Source organism: Nematostella vectensis, chromosome 5 (genome assembly GCF_932526225.1).
Source record: "Nematostella vectensis chromosome 5, jaNemVect1.1, whole genome shotgun sequence".
NCBI lineage: Eukaryota > Metazoa > Cnidaria > Anthozoa > Actiniaria > Edwardsiidae > Nematostella > Nematostella vectensis.
Window position 1 is genome coordinate 16,339,748 of NC_064038.1, and position 22,971 is coordinate 16,362,718.

The 22,971-nt window shown below is 37.3% G+C and overlaps 12 non-coding genes and 1 pseudogene across 12 annotated transcripts; all 13 read left to right on the forward strand.

Moving 5' to 3' along the window:
• The first annotated feature begins 1,103 nt into the window (after positions 1–1,103).
• Positions 1,104–1,175, forward strand: Trnah-gug. The gene has a single exon. It is a non-coding gene; the product is annotated as a tRNA-His (tRNA).
• An 818-nt stretch (positions 1,176–1,993) lies between these two features.
• Trnah-gug lies at positions 1,994–2,065 on the forward strand. Its single transcript has one exon. It is a non-coding gene; the product is annotated as a tRNA-His (tRNA).
• Positions 2,066–2,223: 158 nt separating this feature from the next.
• On the forward strand, positions 2,224–2,296 carry Trnah-gug. The gene has a single exon. It is a non-coding gene; the product is annotated as a tRNA-His (tRNA).
• Positions 2,297–6,311: 4,015 nt separating this feature from the next.
• Positions 6,312–6,383, forward strand: Trnah-gug. Its single transcript has one exon. It is a non-coding gene; the product is annotated as a tRNA-His (tRNA).
• Positions 6,384–8,348: 1,965 nt separating this feature from the next.
• Trnah-gug lies at positions 8,349–8,420 on the forward strand. The gene has a single exon. It is a non-coding gene; the product is annotated as a tRNA-His (tRNA).
• A 608-nt stretch (positions 8,421–9,028) lies between these two features.
• On the forward strand, positions 9,029–9,100 carry Trnah-gug. The gene has a single exon. It is a non-coding gene; the product is annotated as a tRNA-His (tRNA).
• A 158-nt stretch (positions 9,101–9,258) lies between these two features.
• Positions 9,259–9,330, forward strand: Trnah-gug. Its single transcript has one exon. It is a non-coding gene; the product is annotated as a tRNA-His (tRNA).
• Positions 9,331–10,628: 1,298 nt separating this feature from the next.
• Positions 10,629–10,700, forward strand: Trnah-gug. Its single transcript has one exon. It is a non-coding gene; the product is annotated as a tRNA-His (tRNA).
• A 615-nt stretch (positions 10,701–11,315) lies between these two features.
• Positions 11,316–11,387, forward strand: Trnah-gug. Its single transcript has one exon. It is a non-coding gene; the product is annotated as a tRNA-His (tRNA).
• Positions 11,388–13,018: 1,631 nt separating this feature from the next.
• On the forward strand, positions 13,019–13,157 carry LOC125567178. The gene has a single exon (XR_007311702.1). It is a non-coding gene; the product is annotated as a U4 spliceosomal RNA (small nuclear RNA).
• A 1,736-nt stretch (positions 13,158–14,893) lies between these two features.
• Positions 14,894–15,032, forward strand: LOC125567154. The gene has a single exon (XR_007311678.1). It is a non-coding gene; the product is annotated as a U4 spliceosomal RNA (small nuclear RNA).
• A 1,740-nt stretch (positions 15,033–16,772) lies between these two features.
• Positions 16,773–16,911, forward strand: LOC125567156. Its single transcript, XR_007311680.1, has one exon. It is a non-coding gene; the product is annotated as a U4 spliceosomal RNA (small nuclear RNA).
• Positions 16,912–17,924: 1,013 nt separating this feature from the next.
• LOC5510757 lies at positions 17,925–20,249 on the forward strand (annotated as a pseudogene).
• The last annotated feature ends 2,722 nt before the right edge of the window (positions 20,250–22,971 follow it).

Here is a 22,971-nt window from a genome sequence, read left to right on the forward strand (position 1 = left end):
TTGCGTTGTGGCCGCAATAACCCAGGTTCGAATCCTGGTCACTGCATTTTTTTTTCAACTTTACTTGTTTGTCTTCGTGTTGTTCTGTAAGCCCCAATACTGAGTATGCACTCGTACCTTGTTCAAGAGCATAAGCAAAAAGCATAGAACTTCACAGGAAGCTTCCATTTATTTGTCATTTTTTTTTTATCTGAAGTCAATCTCGCCCTGATCGTATAGTGGTTAGTACATTACGATGTGGCCGCAATAACCCAGGTTCGAATCCTGGTCACTGCATTTTTTTTTTCAACTTTACGTGTTGTTCTGTAAGCCCCGATACTGAGTATGCACTCGTACCATGTTCAAGAGCATAAGCAAAAAGCATAGAACTTCACAGGAAGCTTCCATTTTTTTGTCATTTTTTCTTTATCTGAATTCAATCTCCCCGTGATCGTATAGTGGTTAGTACATTGCGTTATGGCCACAATAATCCAGGTTTGAATCCTGGTCACGGCATTTTTTTCAACTTCACTTGTTTGTCTTTGTGTTGTTCGTTAACCCTCAATACTGAGTAAGCACTGGTACCTTGTTTAAGAGCATAATCAAAAAGCTTAGAACTCCACAGGAACCTTCCATTTATTTGTCAATTTTTCTTTTCTGAATTCAATCTCACCGTTATCGTATAGTGGTTAGTACATTGCGTTGTGACCGCAATAACCCAGGTTCGAATCCTGGTCACGGCATTTTTTTTCAACTTTACTTGTTTGTCTTCGTGTTGTTCTTTAACACCCAATACTGAGTATGCACTCGTACCTTATTTAAGAGAATAAGCAAAAAGCCTAGAACTCCACAGGAAGCTTCCATTTATTTGTCATTTTGTCTTTATCTGAATTCAATCTCGCCGTGATAGTATAGTGGTTAGTACATTGCGATGTGGCCGCAATAACCCAGGTCCGAATCCTGGTTACGGCATTTTTTTTTCAATATCACTTGTTTGTCTTCGTGTTGTTCTGTAAACCCTGATACTGAGTATGCACTCGTACGTTGTTTAAGAGCATAAGCAAAGTACTCCACAGCAAGCTTTCATTTATTTGTCATTTTTTTCTTTTTATGAAATCAATCCCGGCGTGATCGTATAGTGGTTAATACATTGCGTTGTGGCCGCAATAACCCAGGTTCGAATCCTGGTCACGGCATTTTTTCCTCAACTTTATGGTTTGTCTTCGTGTTGTTCTTGAACCCCTAATACTGAGTATGCACTCGTAAGAGCATATCCAAAAACCTTAGAACTCCACAGCAAGCTTTTATTTTTTTGTCATTTTTTCTTTACATGAAAGCAATCTCGTCGTGTCGTATAGTGTTTAGTACATTCGTTGTGGCCCGCAATAACCCAGGTTCGAATCCTGGTCACGGCATTTTTTTTCTCAACTTTACTTGTTTGTCTTCGTGTTGTTCTATAAGCCCTAATTCTGAGTCTGCACTCCTATCTTGTTCAAGAGCATAAGCAAAAAGCTTAGAACACCACAGGAAGCTTCCATTTAATTGTCATTTTTTCTTTATCTGAATTCAATCTCCCCGTGATCGTATAGTGGTTAGTACATTGCGTTCTGGCCGCAATAATCCAGGTTCCAATCTTGGTCACGGCATTTTTTTTTCAACTTTACTTGTTTGTCTCTGTTTTGTTCGTCAACCCTCAATACTGAGTATGCACTGGTACCTTGTTTAAGAGCATAAGCAATAAGCTTAGAACTCCACAGGAAGCTTCCATTTATTTGTCAATTTTTCCGTGATCTCGCCGTGATCGTATAGTGGTTAATACATTGCGTTGTGGCCGCAATAACCCAGGTTAGAATCCTGGTCACTGCATTTTTTTTTCAACTTTATGGTTTGTCTTCGTGTTGTTCTTTAACCCCTGATACTGAGTATGCACTCGTAAGAGCATAACCAAAAACCTTAGAACTACACAGGAAGCTTCCATTTATTTGTCATTTTTTCTTTATATGAAATCAATATCGCCGTGATCGTATAGTGGTTAGTACATTGCGTTGTGGCCGCAATAACCCAGGTTCGAATCCTGGTCACGGCATTTTTTTTTCAACTTTACTTGTTTGTCTTCGTTTTGTTCTGTAAGCCCCGATACTGAGTATGCACTCGTACGTTGTTTAACAGCATAAGCAAAAATCTTAGAACTCCACAGCAAGCTTCCATTTATTTGTCATTTTTTGTTTATATGAAATCAATCTCGCCGTGATCGTATAGTGGTTAGTACTTTGCGTTGTGGCCGCAATAACCCAGGTTCGAATCCTGGTCACGGGCATTTTTTTTTCAACTTTACATGTTTGTCTTCGTGTTGTTTTTTAAGCCCCAATACTGAGTATGAACTCGTACCTTGTTTAATAGCATAAGCAAAAAGCTTAGAACTCCACAGGAAGCTTCCATTTATTTTTTATTTTTTCTTTGTCTGAAGTCAATCTCGCAGTGATCGCATAGTGGTTAGTACATTGCGTTCTGGCCGCAATAACCCAGGTTCGAATCCTGGTCACGGCATTTTTTTTTTCAACTTTACTTGTTTGTCTTCGTGTTGTTCTATAAGCCCTAATTCTGAGTCTGCACTCCTATCTTGTTCAAGAGCATAAGCAAAAAGCTTAGAACACCACAGGAAGCTTCCATTTATTTGTCATTTTTTCTTTGTCTGAATTCAATCTCCCAGTGATCGTATAGTGGTTAGTACATTGCGCTCTGGCCGCAATAATCCAGGTTCGAATCTTGGTCACAACATTTTTTTTTCAACTTTACTTGTTTGTCTCTGTTTTGTTCGTCAACCCTCAATACTGAGTATGCACTGGTACCTTGTTTAAGAGCATAAGCAATAAGCTTAGAACTCAACAGGAAGCTTCCATTTATTTGTCAATTTTTCTTTATCTGAATTCAATCTCGCCGTGATCGTATAGTGGTTAATACATTGCGTTGTGGCCGCAATAACCCAGGTTCGAATCCTGGTCACGGAATTTTTTTTTCAACTTTATGGTTTGTCTTCGTGTTGTTCTTTAACCCCTAATACTGAGTATGCACTCGTAAGAGCATATCCAAAAACCTTAGAACTCCACAGCAAGCTTTTATTTTTTTGTCATTTTTTCTTTACATGAAAGCAATCTCGTCGTGTCGTATAGTGTTTAGTACATTCGTTGTGGCCCGCAATAACCCAGGTTCGAATCCTGGTCACGGCATTTTTTTCTCAACTTTACTTGTTTGTCTTCGTGTTGTTCTATAAGCCCTAATTCTGAGTCTGCACTCCTATCTTGTTCAAGAGCATAAGCAAAAAGCTTAGAACACCACAGGAAGCTTCCATTTATTTGTCATTTTTTCTTTATCTGAATTCAATCTCCCCGTGATCGTATAGTGGTTAGTACATTGCGTACTGGCCGCAATAATCCAGGTTCGAATCTTGGTCACGGCATTTTTTTTTCAACTTTACTTGTTTGTCTCTGTTTTGTTCGTCAACCCTCAATACTGAGTATGCACTGGTACCTTGTTTAAGAGCATAAGCAATAAGCTTAGAACTCCACAGGAAGCTTCCATTTATTTGTCAATTTTTCTTTATCTGAATTCAATCTCGCCGTGATCGTATAGTGGTTAATACATTGCGTTGTGGCCGAAATAACCCAGGTTCGAATCCTGGTCACTGCATTTTTTTTCAACTTTATGGTTTGTCTTCGTGTTGTTCTTTAACCCCCAATACTGAGTATACACTCGTAAGAGCATAACCAAAAACCTTAGAACTACACAGGAAGCTTCCATTTACTTGTCATTTTTTCTTTATATGAAATCAATATCGCCGTGATCGTATAGTGGTTAGTACATTGCGTTGTGGCCGCAATAACCCAGCTTCGACTCCTGGTCACGGCATTTTTTTTTCAACTTTACTTGTTTGTCTTCGTGTTGTTCTATAAGCCCTAATTCTGAGTCTGCACTCCTATCTTGTTCAAGAGCATAAGCAAAAAGCTTAGAACACCATAGGAAGCTTCCATTTATTTGTCATTTTTTCTTTATCTGAATTCAATCTCCCCGTGATCGTATAGTGGTTAGTACATTGCGTTCTGGCCGCAATAATCCAGGTTCGAATCTTGGTCACGGCATTTTTTTTTCAACTTTACTTGTTTGTCTCTGTTTTGTTCGTCTACCCTCAATACTGAGTATGCACTGGTACCTTGTTTAAGAGTATAAGCAATAAGCTTAGAACTCCACAGGAAGCTTCCATTTATTTGTCAATTTTTCTTTATCTGAATTCAATCTCGCCGTGATCGTATAGTGGTTAATACATTGCGTTGTGGCCGCAATAACCCAGGTTCGAATCCTGGTCACTGCATTTTTTTTTCAACTTTATGGTTTGTCTTCGTGTTGTTCTTTAACCCCTAATACTGAGTATGCACTCGTAAGAGCATAACCAAAAACCTTAGAACTACACAGGAAGCTTCCATTTATTTGTCATTTTTTCTTTATATGAAATCAATATCGCCGTGATCGTATAATGGTTAGTACATTGCGTTGTGGCCGCAATAACCCAGGTCCGAATCCTGGTCACGGCATTTTTTTTTCAACTTTACTTGTTTGTCTTCGTGTTGTTCTGTAGGCCCCGATACTGAGTATGCACTCGTACCTTGTTCAAGAGCATAAGCAAAAATCTTAGAACTCCACAGGAAGCTTCCATTTATTTGTCATTTTTTCTTTACATGAACTCAATCTCGCCGTGTCGTATAGTGGTTAGTACATTCATTGTGGCCCGCAATAACCCAGGTTCGAATCCTGGTCACGGCATTTTTTTTTCAACTTTACTTGTTTGTCTTCGTGTTGTTCTATAAGCCCTAATTCTGAGTCTGCACTCCTATCTTGTTCAAGAGCATAAGCAAAAAGCTTAGAACACCACACAGGAAGCTTCCATTTATTTGTCATTTTTTCTTTATCTGAATTCAATCTCCCCGTGATCGTATAGTGGTTAGTACATTGCGTTCTGGCCGCAATAATCCAGGTTCGAATCTTGGTCACGGCATTTTTTTTTCAATTTTACTTGTTTGTCTCTGTTTTGTTCGTCAACCCTCAATACTGAGTATGCACTGGTACCTTGTTTAAGAGCATGAGCAATAAGCTTAGAACTCCACAGGAAGCTTCCATTTATTTGTCAATTTTTCTTTATCTGAATTCAATCTCGCCGTGATCGTATAGTGGTTAATACATTGCGTTGTGGCCGCAATAACCCAGGTTCGAATCCTGGTCACTGCATTTTTTTTCAACTTTATGGTTTGTCTTCGTGTTGTTCTTTAACCCCTAATACTGAGTATGCACTCGTAAAAGCATAACCAAAAACCTTAGAACTACACAGGAAGCTTCCATTTATTTGTCATTTTTTCTTTATTTGAAATCAATATCGCCGTGATCGTATAATGGTTAGTACATTGCGTTGTGGCCGCAATAACCCAGGTCCGAATCCTGGTCACGGCATTTTTTTTTCAACTTTACTTGTTTGTCTTCGTGTTGTTCTGTAAGCCCCGATACTGAGTATGCACTCGTACCTTGTTCAAGAGCATAAGCAAAAATCTTAGAACTCCACAGGAAGCTTCCATTTATTTGTCATTTTTTCTTTACATGAAATCAATCTCGCCGTGTCGTATAGTGGTTAGTACATTCATTGTGGCCCGCAATAACCCAGGTTCGAATCCTGGTCACGGCATTTTTTTTTCAACTTTACTTGTTTGTCTTCGTGTTGTTCTATAAGCCCTAATTCTGAGTCTGCACTCCTATCTTGTTCAAGAGCATAAGCAAAAAGCTTAGAACACAACAGGAAGCTTCCATTTATTTGTCATTTTTTCTTTATCTGAATTCAATCTCCCCGTGATCGTATAGTGGTTAGTACATTGCGTTCTGGCCGCAATAATCCAGGTTCGAATCTTGGTCACGGCATTTTTTTTTCAACTTTACTTGTTTGTCTCTGTTTTGTTCGTCAACCCTCAATACTGAGTATGCACTGGTACCTTGTTTAAGAGCATAAGCAATAAGCTTAGAACTCCACAGGAAGCTTCCATTTATTTGTCAATTTTTCTTTATCTGAATTCAATCTCGCCGTGATCGTATAGTGGTTAATACATTGCGTTGTGGCCGCAATAACCCAGGTTCGAATCCTGGTCACTGCATTTTTTTTCAACTTTATGGTTTGTCTTCGTGTTGTTCTTTAACCCCTAATACTGAGTATGCACTCGTAAAAGCATAACCAAAAACCTTAGAACTACACAGGAAGCTTCCATTTATTTGTCATTTTTTCTTTATATGAAATCAATATCGCCGTGATCGTATAGTGGTTAGTACATTACGTTGTGGCCGCAATAACCCAGGTTCGAATCCTGGTCACGGCATTTTTTTTTCAACTTTACTTGTTTGTCTTCGTGTTGTTTTATAAGCCCTAATTCTGAGTCTGCACTCCTATCTTGTTCAAGAGCATAAGCAAAAAGCTTAGAACACCATAGGAAGCTTCCATTTATTTGTCATTTTTTCTTTACATGAAATCAATCTCGCCGTGTCGTATAGTGGTTAGTACATTCATTGTGGCCTGCAATAACCCAGGTTCGAATCCTGGTCACGGCATTTTTTTTTCAACTTTACTTGTTTGTCTTCGTGTTGTTCTATAAGCCCTAATTCTGAGTCTGCACTCCTATCTTGTTCAAGAGCATAAGCAAAAAGCTTAGAACACCACAGGAAGCTTCCATTTATTTGTCATTTTTTCTTTATCTGAATTCAATCTCCCCGTGATCGTATAGTGGTTAGTACATTGCGTTCTGGCCGCAATAATCCAGGTTCGAATCTTGGTCACGGCATTTTTTTTTCAACTTTACTTGTTTGTCTCTGTTTTGTTCGTCAACCCTCAATACTGAGTATGCACTGGTACCTTGTTTAAGAGCATAAGCAATAAGCTTAGAACTCCACAGGAAGCTTCCATTTATTTGTCAATTTTTCTTTATCTGAATTCAATCTCGCCGTGATCGTATAGTGGTTAATACATTGCGTTGTGGCCGCAATAACCCAGGTTCGAATCCTGGTCACTGCATTTTTTTTCAACTTTATGGTTTGTCTTCGTGTTGTTCTTTAACCCCTAATACTGAGTATGCACTCGTAAAAGCATAACCAAAAACCTTAGAACTACACAGGAAGCTTCCATTTATTTGTCATTTTTTCTTTATATGAAATCAATATCGCCGTGATCGTATAGTGGTTAGTACATTACGTTGTGGCCGCAATAACCCAGGTCCGAATCCTGGTCACGGCATTTTTTTTTCAACTTTACTTGTTTGTCTTCGTGTTGTTCTGTAAGCCCCGATACTAAGTATGCACTCGTACCTTGTTCAAGAGCATAAGCAAAAATCTTAGAACTCCACAGGAAGCTTCCATTTATTTGTCAATTTTTCTTTATCTGAATTCAATCTCGCCGTGATCGTATAGTGGTTAATACATTGCGTTGTGGCCGCAATAACCCAGGTTCGAATCCTGGTCACGGAATTTTTTTTTCAACTTTATGGTTTGTCTTCGTGTTGTTCTTTAACCCCTAATACTGAGTATGCACTCGTAAGAGCATAACCAAAAACCTTAGAACTCCACAGCAAGCTTTTATTTATTTGTCATTTTTTCTTTACATGAAAGCAATCTCGCCGTGTCGTATAGTGGTTAGTACATTCGTTGTGGCCCGCAATAACCCAGGTTCGAATCCTGGTCACGGCATTTTTTTTTTCAACTATACTTGTTTGTCTTCGTGTTGTTCTATAAGCCCTAATTCTGAGTCTGCACTCCTATCTTGTTCAAGAGCATAAGCAAAAAGCTTAGAACACCACAGGAAGCTTCCATTTATTTGTCATTTTTTCTTTATCTGAATTCAATCTCCCCGTGATCGTATAGTGGTTAGTACATTGCGTTCTGGCCGCAATAATCCAGGTTCGAATCTTGGTCACGGCACTTTTTTTTCAACTTTACTTGTTTGTCTCTGTTTTGTTCGTCAACCCTCAATACTGAGTATGCAGTGGTACCTTGTTTAAGAGCATAAGCAATAAGCTTAGAACTCCACAGGAAGCTTCCATTTATTTGTCAATTTTTCTTTATCTGAATTCAATCTCGCCGTGATCGTATAGTGGTTAATACATTGCGTTGTGGCCGCAATAACCCAGGTTCGAATCCTGGTCACTGCATTTTTTTTCAACTTTATGGTTTGTCTTCGTGTTGTTCTTTAACCCCTAATACTGAGTATGCACTCGTAAGAGCATAACCAAAAACCTTAGAACTACACAGGAAGCTTCCATTTATTTGTCATTTTTTCTTTATATGAAATCAATATCGCCGTGATCGTATAGTGGTTAGTACATTGTGTTGTGGCCGCAATAACCCAGGTTCGAATCCTGGTCACGGCATTTTTTTTTCAACTTTACTTGTTTGTCTTCGTGTTGTTCTATAAGCCCTAATTCTGAGTCTGCACTCCTATCTTGTTCAAGAGCATAAGCAAAAAGCTTAGAACACCATAGGAAGCTTCCATTTATTTGTCATTTTTTCTTTTTCTGAATTCAATCTCCCCGTGATCGTATAGTGGTTAGTACATTGCGTTCTGGCCGCAATAATCCAGGTTCGAATCTTGGTCACGGCATTTTTTTTTCAACTTTACTTGTTTGTCTCTGTTTTGTTCGTCAACCCTCAATACTGAGTATGCACTGGTACCTTGTTTAAGAGCATAAGCAATAAGCTTAAAACTCCACAGGAAGCTTCCATTTATTTGTCAATTTTTCTTTATCTGAATTCAATCTCGCCGTGATCGTATAGTGGTTAATACATTGCGTTGTGGCCGCAATAACCCAGGTTCGAATCCTGGTCACTGCATTTTTTTTTCAACTTTATGGTTTGTCTTCGTGTTGTTCTTTAACCCCTAATACTGAGTATGCACTCGTAAGAGCATAACCAAAAACCTTAGAACTACACAGGAAGCTTCCATTTATTTGTCATTTTTTCTTTATATGAAATCAATATAGCCGTGATCGTATAATGGTTAGTACATTGCGTTGTGGCCGCAATAACCCAGGTTCGAATCCTGGTCACGGCATTTTTTTTTCAACTTTACTTGTTTGTCTTCGTGTTGTTCTGTAAGCCCCGATACTGAGTATGCACTCGTACCTTGTTTAATAGCATAAGCAAAAAGCTTAGAACTGCACAGGAAGCTTCCATTTATTTTTAATTTTTTCTTTGTCTGAAGTCAATCTCGCAGTGATCGTATAGTGGTTAGTATATTGCGTTGTGGCCGCAATAACCCAGGTTCGATTCCTGGTCACTGCATTTTTTTTCAACTTTACTTGTTTGTCTTCCTGTTGTTCTGTAAGCCCCGATACTGAGTATGCACTCGTACGTTGTTTAAGAGCATAAGCAAAAATCTTAGAACTCCACAGGAAGCTTCCATTTATTTGTCATTTTTTCTTTATATGAAATCAATCTCGCCGTGATCGCATAGTGGTTAGTACATTGCGTTGTGGCCGCAATAACCCAGGTTTGAATCCTGGTCACGGCATTTTTTTTTCAACTTTACTTGTTTGTCTTCGTGTTGTTCTGTAAGCCCCGATACTGAGTATGCACTCGTACCTTGTTTAACAGCATAAGCAAAAATCTTAGAACTCCACAGCAAGCTTTTATTTATTTGTCATTTTTTCTTTACATGAAAGCAATCTCGCCGTGTCGTATAGTGGTTAGTACATTCGTTGTGGCCCGCAATAACCCAGGTTCGAATCCTGGTCACGGCATTTTTTTTTCAACTTTACTTGTTTGTCTTCGTGTTGTTCTATAAGCCCTAATTCTGAGTCTGCACTCCTATCTTGTTCAAGAGCATAAGCAAAAAGCTTAGAACACCACAGGAAGCTTCCATTTATTTGTCATTTTTTCTTTATCTGAATTCAATCTCCCCGTGATCGTATAGTGGTTAGTACATTGCGTTCTGGCCGCAATAATCCAGGTTCGAATCTTGGTCACGGCATTTTTTTTTCAACTTTACTTGTTTGTCTCTGTTTTGTTCGTCAACCCTCAATACTGGGTATGCACTGGTACCTTGTTTAAGAGCATAAGCAAAAAGCTTAGAACTCCACAGGAAGGTTCCATTTATTTGTCAATTTTTCTTTATCTGAATTCAATCTCGCCGTGATCGTATAGTGGTTAATACATTGCGTTGTGGCCGCAATAACCCAGGTTCGAATCCTGGTCACTGCATTTTTTTTTCAACTTTATGGTTTGTCTTCGTGTTGTTCTTTAACCCCTAATACTGAGTATGCACTCGTAAGAGCATAACCAAAAACCTTAGAACTACACAGGAAGCTTCCATTTATTTGTCATTTTTTCTTTATATGAAATCAATATCGCCGTGATCGTATAATGGTGAGTACATTGCGTTGTGGCCGCAATAACCCAGGTCCGAATCCTGGTCACGGCATTTTTTTTTTCAACTTTACTTTTTTGTCTTCGTGTTGTTCTATAAGCCCTAATACTGAGTATGCACTCCCATCATGTTCAAAAGCATAAGCAAAAATCTTAGAACTCCACAGGAAGCTTCCATTTATTTGTCATTTTTTTCTTTATATGAAATCAATCTCGCCGTGATCGTATAGTGGTTAGTATATTGCGTTGTGGCCGCAATAACCCAGGTTCGAATCCTGGTCACGGCATTTTTTTTGCAAATTTACTTGTTTGTCTTCGTGTTGTTCTGTAAGCCCCTATACTGAGTATACACTAGTACCTTGTTCAAGAGCATAAGCAAAAATCTTAGAACTCCACAGCAAGCTTCCATTTATTTGTCATTTTTTTTATCTGAATTCAATCTCGCAGTGATCGCATAGTGGTTAGTACATTGCGTTGTGGCCGCAATAACCCAGGTTCGAATCCTGGTCACGGCATTTTTTTTTCAACTTTACTTGTTTGTCTTCGTGTTGTTCTGTAAGCCCCGATACTGAGTATGCACTCGTACGTTGTTTAACAGCATAAGCAAAAATCTTAGAACTCCACAGCAAGCTTTTATTTATTTGTCATTTTTTCTTTACATGAAAGCAATCTCGCCGTGTCGTATAGTGGTTAGTACATTCATTGTGGCCCGCAATAACCCAGGTTCGAATCATGGTCACGGCATTTTTTTTTCAACTTTACTTGTTTGTCTTCGTGTTGTTCTATAAGCCCTAATTCTGAGTCTGCACTCGTACCTTGTTCAAGAGCATAAGCAAAAATCTTAGAACTCCACAGCAAGCTTCCATTTATTTGTCATTTTTTCTTTATATGAAATCAATCTCGCCGTGATCGTATAGTGGTTAGTACTTTGCGTTGTGGCCGCAATAACCCAGGTTCGAATCCTGGTCAAGGCATTTTTTTTTTTCAACTTTACTTGTTTGTCTTCGTGTTGTTTTTTAAGCCCCAATACTGAGTATGAACTCGTACCTTGTTTAATAGCATAAGCAAAAAGCTTAGAACTCCACAGGAAGCTTCCATTTATTTTTAATTTTTTCTTTGTCTCAAATCAATCTCGCCGTGATCGTATACTGGTTAGTACATTGCGTTGTGGCTGCAATAACCAAGGTTCGAATAAAAGTCATGTCATTTTTTATTTTAACTTTACTTGTTTGGCTGCTTTGTGTTGTCAGGTAAGCCACAATACTCAGTATAGAATCGTACATTTTCTAAAACTAAAATTTAGATATATGCAAACTGCCTAGAACTCATTAGAAAGCTTGCATTTTTTTTTGTTATTTTTTTTCTTTATCTGAAATCAATCTCGCCGTGATCGTATAGTGGTTAGTACATTACGTAGTGGCCGCAATAACCAAGGTTCGAATAAAAGTCATGTCATTTTTTATTTAAACTTTACTTGTTTGGCTGCTTTGTGTTGTCAGGTAAGCAACAATACTCAGTATAGAATCATACATTTTCTAAAACTAATATTTAGATATATGCAAACTGCCTAGAACTCATTAGAAAGCTTGCATTTTTTTTGTTATTTTTTTTTATCTGAAATCAATCTCGCTGTGATCGTATAGTGGTTAGTACATTACGTAGTGGCCGCAATAACCCAGGTTCGAATCCTGGTCACGGCATTTTTTTTTCAACTTTACTTGTTTGTCTTCATGTTGTTCTATAAGCCCTAATACTGAGTATGCACTCGTACCTTGTTTAAGAGCATAAGCAAAAAGCTTAGAACTCCATATGAAGCTTCCATTTATTTGTCATTTTTTCTTTATCTCAAATCAATCTCGCCGTGATCGTATACTGGTTAGTACATTGCGTTGTGGCTGCAATAACCAAGGTTCGAATAAAAGTCATGTCATTTTTTATTGAAACTTTACTTGTTTGGCTGCTTTGTGTTGTCAGGTAAGCAACAATACTCAGTATAGAATCATACATTTTCTAAAACTAATATTTAGATATATGCAAACTGCCTAGAACTCATTAGAAAGCTTGCATTTTTTTTGTTATTTTTTTTTATCTGAAATCAATCTCGCTGTGATCGTATAGTGGTTAGTACATTACGTAGTGGCCGCAATAACCCAGGTTCGAATCCTGGTCACGGCATCTTTTTCTACCTTACTGGTTCGTCTATTTTACCTCATTTTAATTTGATAAATGTTTATTAATTGGACTGCGTAGAAATGAATGAGTTGAAAGAATGCAGTTTTTATGTTATATTCTTCTCATTTTAGTTAGATTTCTCCTTCCTGAAAATTTATTTTCTTTGATTTAATCAAACGCGCGCAGAGTAGGGTCATGTTATTTTTGCTTTGTTTTCAAATAATTTGAAAATAAAGAAAAGCTTTGTCACATTTTTCTTGTTTCAAAACATTGAACCAGATTTAGTCAACGTTTGCTCCTGAGAGTTCTTTTTTCTGCCAAAGATATTCTAATTCATTTGTCAATCATAGATTTCAATAATTCGTTTCTCTTTTGTCCCACATTGACAAGATTTGTATTCTAAAGGGAACTCGTAGTCGTCTTTATCACGGCTAGCTTTGCGCAGTGACATTACCGTAGCTGATGAGGTCCATCCAAGGCGCGGTTATTGCTGATTGAAAACTTTTCCCAATACCCCGCTAGACGACTTGAAACATAGTCGGCTTTGCAATTTTTGTGGGCCCTGCTTAGGGCCACCATTAACAAACAAATGCAAAATAGAACATCTTTAGTAGAAAAGGCCTGGTTATTTGTGTGAGCCTTTTCTGATATGTGAAAATCAATGTATTAAAAACCATAACGTGCTCTTTTTCAAGAATGCAAGATAACCGTTTTCTTGGTAGTTAATGAGAATGTTTCACAATTATGCGTTTGCAGTCAGTTCTTATTTAGAAGAAATTACAAAATAAGCAAACGGCTAAGAGCTCCTTGGAAAGCTACCTTTTATCTCTCCAATTCCTTTGGGTAAAATTTGCTCCAGCAAGCAATAATAAGAGAGTTAGGCGGCGAATAACTTTTATTGGGCTATTCCGTTTACCTTATATTCGTTTCAAATGAGGTTACTAGGTAAAATGACTATAAGAAGCAACCCGAAATCCCGTGCGTTGTTGACTTGCTTGATCGGAAACATTCTGAATTTACTGGAACAGAAGGTTTAGATACAATTAGTTTTTTTTGCGGAAACAGATCAACATTGATTGAGAGAATCTTTGTCACTTGGGAGGGTTAGAACATTGCGTTGTGGCCGCAATAACCCAGGTTCAAATAATAGTCATGTCATTATTTATTTTAACTTTACTTGTTTGGCTGCTTTGTGTTGTCATGTAAGCCACAATACTAAGTATTGAATCGTACATTTTCTAGAACTAAAATTTAGATATATGCAAACTGCCTAGAACTCATTAAAAAGCTTGCATTTTTTTGCTATTTTTTTCTCTATCTGAAATCGATCTCGCCGTGATCGCATAGTGGTTAGTACACTCCTTTCTGGCCGCAATAACTCAGGTTCGAATTTTGGTCACGGCATTTTTTTTTCAACTTTACTTGTTTGTCTTCATGTTGTTCTATAAGCCCTAATACTGAGTATGCACTCGTACCTTGTTTAAGAGCATAAGCAAAAAGCTTAGAACTCCATATGAAGCTTCCATTTATTTGTCATTTTTTCTTTATCTCAAATCAATCTCGCCGTGATCGTATACTGGTTAGTACATTGCGTTGTGGCTGCAATAACCAAGGTTCGAATAAAAGTCATGTCATTTTTTATTGAAACTTTACTTGTTTGGCTGCTTTGTGTTGTCAGGTAAGCAACAATACTCAGTATAGAATCATACATTTTCTAAAACTAATATTTAGATATATGCAAACTGCCTAGAACTCATTAGAAAGCTTGCATTTTTTTTGTTATTTTTTTTTATCTGAAATCAATCTCGCTGTGATCGTATAGTGGTTAGTACATTACGTAGTGGCCGCAATAACCCAGGTTCGAATCCTGGTCACGGCATATTTTTCTACCTTACTGGTTCGTCTATTTTACCTCATTTTAATTTGATAAATGTTTATTAATTGGACTGCGTAGAAATGAATGAGTTGAAAGAATGCAGTTTTTATGTTATATTCTTCTCATTTTAGTTAGATTTCTCCTTCCTGAAAATTTATTTTCTTTGATTTAATCAAACGCGCGCAGAGTAGGGGCATGTTATTTGTGCTTTGTTTTCAAATAATTTGAAAATAAAGAAATGTTTTGTCACATTTTTCTTGTTTCCAAACATTGAACCACATTTAGTCAACGTTTGCTCCTGAGAGTTCTTTTTTCTGCCAAAGATATTCTAATTCATTTGTCAATCATAGATTTCAATAATTCGGTTCTCTTTTGTCCCACATTGACAAGATTTGTATTCCAAAGGGAACTCGTAGTCGTCTTTATCACGCTAGCTTTGCGCAGTGGCATTACCTTAGCTGATGAGGTCCATCCGAGGCGCGGTTATTGCTGATTGAAAACTTTTCCCAATACCCCGCTAGACGACTTGAAGCATAGTCGGCTTTGCAATTTTTGTGGGCCCTATTTAGGGCCACCATTAACAAACAAATGCAAAATAGAACATCTTTAGTAGAAAAGGCCTGGTTATTTGTGTGAGCCTTTTCTGATATGTGAAAATCAATGTATTAAAAACCATAACGTGCTCTTTTTCAAGAATGCAAGATAACCGTTTTCTTGGTAGTTTATGTGAATGTTTCACAATTATGCGTTTGCAGTCAGTTCTTATTTAGAAGAAATTACAAAATAAGCAAACGGCTAAGAGCTCCTTGGAAAGCTACCTCTTATCTCTCCAATTCCTTTCGGCAAAATTTGCTCCAGCAAGCAATAATAAAAGAGTTAGGCGGCGAATAACTTTTATTGGGCTATTCCGTTTACCTTATCTTCGTTTCAAATGAGGTTACTAGGTAAAATGACTATAAGAAGCAACCCGAAATCCCGTGCGTTGTTGACTTGCTTGATCGGAAACATTCTGAATTTACTGGAACAGAAGGTTTAGATACAATTAGTTTTTTTTTTTTGGGGAAACAGATCAACATTGATTGAGAGAATCTTTGTCACTTGGGAGGGTTAGAACATTGCGTTGTGGCCGCAATAACCCAGGTTCAAATAATAGTCATGTCATTATTTATTTTAACTTTACTTGTTTGGCTGCTTTGTGTTGTCATGTAAGCCACAATACTAAGTATTGAATCGTACATTTTCTAGAACTAAAATTTAGATATATGCAAACTGCCTAGAACTCATTAAAAAGCTTGCATTTTTTTGCTATTTTTTTCTCTATCTGAAATCGATCTCGCCGTGATCGCATAGTGGTTAGTACACTCCTTTCTGGCCGCAATAACTCAGGTTCGAATTTTGGTCACGGCATTTTTTTTTCAACTTTACTTGTTTGTCTTCATGTTGTTCTATAAGCCCTAATACTGAGTATGCACTCGTACCTTGTTTAAGAGCATAAGCAAAAAGCTTAGAACTCCATATGAAGCTTCCATTTATTTGTCATTTTTTCTTTATCTCAAATCAATCTCGCCGTGATCGTATACTGGTTAGTACATTGCGTTGTGGCTGCAATAACCAAGGTTCGAATAAAAGTCATGTCATTTTTTATTGAAACTTTACTTGTTTGGCTGCTTTGTGTTGTCAGGTAAGCAACAATACTCAGTATAGAATCATACATTTTCTAAAACTAATATTTAGATATATGCAAACTGCCTAGAACTCATTAGAAAGCTTGCATTTTTTTTGTTATTTTTTTTTATCTGAAATCAATCTCGCTGTGATCGTATAGTGGTTAGTACATTACGTAGTGGCCGCAATAACCCAGGTTCGAATCCTGGTCACGGCATATTTTTCTACCTTACTGGTTCGTCTATTTTACCTCATTTTAATTTGATAAATGTTTATTAATTGGACTGCGTAGAAATGAATGAGTTGAAAGAATGCAGTTTTTATGTTATATTCTTCTCATTTTAGTTAGATTTCTCCTTCCTGAAAATTTATTTTCTTTGATTTAATCAAACGCGCGCAGAGTAGGGGCATGTTATTTGTGCTTTGTTTTCAAATAATTTGAAAATAAAGAAATGTTTTGTCACATTTTTCTTGTTTCCAAACATTGAACCACATTTAGTCAACGTTTGCTCCTGAGAGTTCTTTTTTCTGCCAAAGATATTCTAATTCATTTGTCAATCATAGATTTCAATAATTCGGTTCTCTTTTGTCCCACATCGACAAGATTTGTATTCCAAAGGGAACTCGTAGTCGTCTTTATCACGCTAGCTTTGCGCAGTGGCATTACCTTAGCTGATGAGGTCCATCCGAGGCGCGGTTATTGCTGATTGAAAACTTTTCCCAATACCCCGCTAGACGACTTGAAGCATAGTCGGCTTTGCAATTTTTGTGGGCCCTATTTAGGGCCACCATTAACAAACAAATGCAAAATAGAACATCTTTAGTAGAAAAGGCCTGGTTATTTGTGTGAGCCTTTTCTGATATGTGAAAATCAATGTATTAAAAACCATAACGTGCTCTTTTTCAAGAATGCAAGATAACCGTTTTCTTGGTAGTTTATGTGAATGTTTCACAATTATGCGTTTGCAGTCAGTTCTTATTTAGAAGAAATTACAAAATAAGCAAACGGCTAAGAGCTCCTTGGAAAGCTACCTTTTATCTCTCCAATTCCTTTCGGCAAAATTTGCTCCAGCAAGCAATAATAAAAGAGTTAGGCGGCGAATAACTTTTATTGGGCTATTCCGTTTACCTTATCTTCGTTTCAAATGAGGTTACTAGGTAAAATGACTATAAGAAGCAACCCGAAATCCCGTGCGTTGTTGACTTGCTTGATCGGAAACATTCTGAATTTACTGGAACAGAAGGTTTAGATACAATTAGTTTTTTTTTTTGGGGGAAACAGATCAACATTGATTGAGAGAATCTTTGTCACTTGGGAGGGTTAGAACATTGCGTTGTGGCCGCAATAACCCAGGTTCAAATAATAGTCATGTCATTATTTATTTTAACTTTACTTGTTTGGCTGCTTTGTGTTGTCATGTAAGCCACAATACTAAGTATTGAATCGTACATTTTCTAGAACTAAAATTTAGATATATGCAAACTGCCTAGAACTCATTAAAAAGCTTGCATTTTTTTCGCTATTTTGTCTCTATCTGAAATCAATCTCGCCGTGATCGTATAGTGGTTAGTACACTCCTTTCTGGCCGCAATAACTCAGGTTCGAATTCTGGTCACGGCATTTTTTTTTTCAACTTTACTTGTTTGTCTTCATGTTGTTCTATAAGCCCTAATAGGCCTTTTGCAGCTAGAGGTCACGTGCTTAGAAACCCCATAGCAACGCCATACTGGACTGCAAGCATTCCAGTAAACAAAAGGTCAAGAGACGACACGCACGTATGGTTTCAGAATGTTCTTAGAGCTTTATAAAAGATTAATTCCCTCTGTTATCTGCCGTTCTTGGTTATAACCTTCGTGAACTATAGTTTTGGAGTTCATTTAGGCTGAAGTGCGGACTTTAACTGCCGTTTTGGACTTTTTTTTACGGCCGACGCTTACCGCCACGGACAAAATGGCCGCCAGTCAAGGTATGTGTAGATAAAAAAACCACCTATAAAGCTAGTTTTATTGCGTGTAATGATCGGAAATTACTGCAATGTACTCTTCATACAATCTAAAAAGATTTATACAAGTTTCAAGATCTTTACAACCCGATAAGGGAACAAATTTTGTGCATTAAGAGATAGTATACTCACGTTACATAAAGCACGCAAAGCGTCTATCACTTTATCTCTCTTACTCTTTCCGAAGGTAATCCTGATATAACTGCTGTTCGTCGAAGGACAACAAGCTTTCACTGTTGTGTTCCTCGTTGCACTGGAGATTCTCGGTACAACACTGAGCTGACGTTTCACAGAATACCTAGTAGACCAAGTGACGAAGAAATCAGAAAGAAGTGGCTTGTAAAAATTCGTAGAGACGAAGGGCCAAGTTTCAAGGTAAAGACTTCGACTTTATAGAATTATTTGTTGTTGTTTTTTTTGTTCGGAAATTGACTTTCTGTCTCGTTTGTGTTGTTAGATTTCCAGTGGTACCAGAGTATGCTCTAGACATTTTAGTGAAGAGGACTATCTTGCACCTGATAATGCAGGACGGCGAATGCTGAAAAGGGGATCTGTGCCATCAATATTTGACTGGTCTTCTCAGCCGAAATCAAGGAGAAAGATTGTACGACATACAGACAGGTTAATATTCTGTGTACATATAGGTTACTATGAAAGCATATGATATCTAACATATATTCTGTATCATCATATTAAACAGAGATACTCAGACAGATGAATCTGAGTCAGATTCAAAACCCACGTCTAGCTCTGACTTAATGCAGCAGGAGATTTCAAGTCTTAAAGCTGAATTACTTGCAACTAAAGAACTGTTAATGAAAAGCCAAAGTGAAACTGTAGCTGCCAAGGAGAAAATCTTAGAGGTAGAAGAAGAGGCCAAAAGGATAAAAGAAGAAGCAAAGAAAGAGGTTGAAGAATTGAAGAGGGTAGCTGCAGAACAGCTTGCTGTACACAAATTTGGGTTGGAGAGATTCTCATGTGACAAAGATTCAATTAGGTTTTATACATCCTTTCCTTCGTATGATCATCTTAAGAATTTTTATAACTTTGTACATCCAACTGCAGAGAACATGACCTACTGCTATGCATCAGGTGAACGAGAGAGTAGGCCAGGTTCTAGAAGTATGCTATTAATTGATGAGATGTTTATGTTTCTTGTTCGTTTAAAGCTTGGGCTGTTTGAATTAGATTTATCTCATCGTTTTCAAATTCACTTGTCAACTGTATCTAGAAAGTTAAATACTTGGTGCAATTATTTATATTTTTACTTGGGACCCAAATGATATGGCCATCTAGGGGGGATGTCAACACGTACATGCCACAAGGCTTTAAAGACCTTTACCCTACTACAAGAGTAATTCTTGACTGCACTGAGATTTTTGTTCAGACACCAAGTTCCCTATTGCTGCAGTCACAACTTTATTCTTCGTATAAGAGTAGTACAACCCTTAAGGGGCTAATAGGAATTACACCACACGGGGCTGTATCTTTTGTTTCATCTCTTTATTCAGGTTGCATTTCCGATAAAGAAATAACTAGATGTAGTGGGATATTAGATCTCTTAGAACCAGGGGATTCAGTCATGGCAGATAAGGGGTTCGATATTGAAACTTTGTTAAGGGCAAAAAGGGTAGAGTTAAATATTCCACCATTTCTTGAGGACCAAAGGCAGTTTACAGAGGCTGATGTGTTGAAGACAAAAGCAATTGCTAGTTTGCGAATACACGTGGAACGGGCAATAAGGAGGATCAAGGAGGATCAAGGAGTTTCATTTTTTTGATTCTGATGTGCCACTTACAACATTGGGTTCAATAACTCAGATTTATACTGTTGCTTGCTTGGTAACTAATTTCCAAGGCCCTTTGATTTTGAAAAAAAACTAGTTAAGACATGCATTGTTTTGAAGTTCAGTATGCTATAGAGTATTCTTAAAATTTGTGTACAGGTGCCTTAAGTGTCATATTTACATACAACATGATTGTTTTTTTTTTATATGCTTTGCCAATTTGATGTCCACCTGTACTGCAGTTTTAAAAACAAACCGTAGTAATGTAATATATAGATTACAAAATTCAAAATCAGTGTAAACATGACACTGTAATTATATTGTTATACAAGGGTAGGCCTTACAACAATTATTAATGTTAACAAAATGATGTTTATTGAAAGTTTGTGTAATAAAATCTTAATTTACAAATAATATTGAAAGAAAAAGTTGTCTACTTTGTCCTTTGCCTTTTGAAAAAACTCTTTATCAAAGGCAATCCTAGTACATATATATAAGTCATCTCTAATGTAAGAAAAAAAGTCACACCACTGCAGACCAGTGAGCGCAAGTTGACACTGAACTTGATAATAATAGATATCCGTAGTCTTAAGTGAGTACTTATTGCTTGCTGGATCCTTGACTAAGTAACGCACATTGTCAAAAGAGGTTTCCCCTTCTTTAACTACCTTGATCTAGAGCAAACCAAAAGGATTTTGTCCATTGTTTAGTGCATCAAATTCATAAACTTTTCGATCAGGGCTGCATCCTAACCATGGACACTTGGGGTGTATTACAAGTCCTGAGGGAAATAAATTTACTCTTCCATTTTTTTTCAGAATTTGCATACACCATGGCAGCATGGGGCTCTAGCTCTATTCCTCTCTTCATTGCTGCTGTTTGCACAAATCTTGTCGGGTTCAGCTGCTTTGCTAAACTTTCAAAGTTAGCAACCCTCCTACCTACAAGACCAAACTTACTAGCGGTTATTCTCTTCTTTCGCAGTGCATGCCATATACCACATGAATTTTGTGTGATTGTCTGTTCTTGCACTTTTAAAGAAGTCTCCATTGAAATGGACAAGGACTCTAGTGCAGCTTGCTTACTAGCAGTAAGTGGAAGTCCCGAATAGTTATTGTCGAATTCTTGCACAGCACTATCAAGTGGTAGATTTGGAAAAGCAGTACAAGTAAAGTCATTTATAATGTACTCCGTTGACATTTTTTGCTGGTAAGAAAGTACAGATCCTTTCGGCACATTACCAAACTTGCATGGAACAAATGGAACATTGCATGGTTGATTTTCATGTGGAACAATATTTGCAAATAGGGGCTGTAGGTCAAGACCATTGAAAGTTTCCTTTGTCAAAAACCCATACATAGTTGCGGGTGAGTAGAGTGTACTTTTTATGAACTTGCCATAAGCTGCACCCATTTGAGGTTTCTTAACCAATACATCTTGTATCTGTGAAGGTTCAATCTTCTTACCACGTGGGACACTCCATCTTTGCTTCATCATTGTGCATGTGAGTTCATCTGGGATTGATTTGTGCCCAAGCTGCTTTAAAAGGGAAATGTAATATAACAAACCTATGACATGGTGGCAAAATCCACCAATACCAGCAACACAGGAGCATCGTCCAGCAATTGAATTATCCCCAGTCAGTTTAATTGTAACTTCCAAGTTATGAGGTGGCTCACTTTTTCTCATTGAGCGGTAGCACTTGCTTGTTATAATTGAACTATCCCCAATATAAGTAACTGGAAATGAGAGAAAACACAACTATGAATTTAGAGCAATGTCCTTGTGAAATCACAATTACAGTTGCATATACATACAAATTATGGACATAAGAAGAGTCTAAGTATAGGAAGGTGTATAGGAAAATTATGTATAGGAATGTATCCAATCTAATTAAAAATTGAAGGCAAAGAAATGTCTCTCTTATAAAGGCTTCTATTATAATTCAATTCCAATTTCTTGTAGCAAATGAGAAGAAAATTAATTTACCTTTAAGATCATGTAGATAGCCCGGTTCGGCCATAAACTTCATCGCCTTGGATGTGTTGCTACAGCCGGACTTGTCTTTTGAGTATGTTATCACATCTTCAAATGAAAGACTTGGGAGACGAAAAATATCTTGTGTCTCTTGGTCATCTGTTATTTGTGTAAAAATGAATGAAATATTATCGAAAGAGCAGTATTTCAACTTAGATTACCTTCGGAAAGAGTAAGAGAGATAAAGTGATAGACGCTTTGCGTGCTTTATGTAACGTGAGTATACTATCTCTTAATGCACAAAATTTGTTCCCTTATCGGGTTGTAAAGATCTTGAAACTTGTATAAATCTTTTTAGATTATATGAAGAGTACATTGCAGTAATTTCCGATCATTACACGCAATAAAACTAGCTTTATAGGTGTTTTTTTTATCTACACATACCTTGACTGGCGGCCATTTTGTCCGTGGCGGTAAGCGTCGGCCGTAAAAAAAAGTCCAAAACGGCAGTTAAAGTCCGCACTTCAGCCTAAATGAACTCCAAAACTATAGTTCACGAAGGTTATAACCAAGAACGGCAGATAACAAAGGGAATTAATCTTTTATAAAGCTCTAAGAACTGTTTGAAACCACACGTGCGTGTCGTCTCTTGACCTTTTGTTTACTGGAATGCTTGCAGTCCAGCATGGCGTTGCTATAGGGTTTCTAAGCACGTGACCTCTAGCTGCAAAAGGCCTATACTGAGTATGCACTCGTACCTTGTTTAAGAGCATAAGCAAAAAGGTTAGAACTCCATATGAAGCTTCCATTTATTTGTCATTTTTTCTTTATCTCAAATCAATCTCGCCGTGATCGTATACTGGTTAGTACATTGCGTTGTGGCTGCAATAACCAAGGTTCGAATAAAAGTCATGTCATTTTTTATTTAAACTTTACTTGTTTGGCTGCTTTGTGTTGTCAGGTAAGCAACAATACTCAGTATAGAATCGTACATTTTCTAAAACTAATATTTAGATATATGCAAACTGCCTAGAACTCATTAGAAAGCTTGCATTTTTTTTGTTATTTTTTTCTTTATC